The sequence below is a fragment of the Otolemur garnettii genome, unplaced genomic scaffold (assembly GCF_000181295.1).
Source record: "Otolemur garnettii isolate 467f Iridium unplaced genomic scaffold, OtoGar3 scaffold00003, whole genome shotgun sequence".
NCBI lineage: Eukaryota > Metazoa > Chordata > Mammalia > Primates > Galagidae > Otolemur > Otolemur garnettii.
In genome coordinates this window covers 7,738,059-7,738,261 of record NW_003852398.1, presented here as the reverse complement: position 1 = coordinate 7,738,261, position 203 = coordinate 7,738,059, and positions in this window count along the sequence as shown.

The window sequence follows — 203 nt, the reverse complement described above, 5'->3', positions numbered from 1 at the left end:
TGGCTGCGCCGCGCGTCATGTCGACTAAGTTGGGAACTTTGCTGGAGCGACCCAGAGCTGGGAGGGAAGAGGCAGCAGAGGAGTGAGAGGGAAGGAGCTGGGAAAGGAAAGGGGTTCGGCCAGCAGTGTCCCAGAAAGGAACGCTGAAACTCATTCACTCGTAGGAGCCGAGGACTGCTAAGGCTTCTGACACTTTTTTTTTT